Raw genomic sequence first — 382 nt, 5'->3', positions numbered from 1 at the left:
AACGGGAGATGATTATAGTCTGGAAAGGATAAACGGGAGATGATTGTAGACTGGAAAGGATTATCGGGAGATGATTATAGTCTGGAAGAGATAAACGGGAGATGATTATAGACTGGAAAGGATAAACAGGAGATGATTACAGTCTGGGAAAGGATAAACGGGAGATGATTACAGACTGGAAAGGATAAACGGGAGATGATTACAGACTGGAAACGATAAACGGGAATTGACTATGGACTATGAAGGATAAGCGGAAGCAGGTCAGATTTGAAGATTACAAAGGATGCACTGCTTGAGAAAAAAAAATCTAATTTTGTTACGTTTAGATATGGACAAGACTGGGTATCACAGATTGACACTAAGCTCCAGTCAGGCCAACGGC

This window comes from Babylonia areolata, chromosome 15, assembly GCF_041734735.1.
Source record: "Babylonia areolata isolate BAREFJ2019XMU chromosome 15, ASM4173473v1, whole genome shotgun sequence".
Taxonomy (NCBI): Eukaryota; Metazoa; Mollusca; class Gastropoda; order Neogastropoda; family Buccinidae; genus Babylonia; species Babylonia areolata.
The sequence above is the reverse complement of the archived record's forward strand: the minus strand, read 5'-3'. Positions refer to the sequence as shown.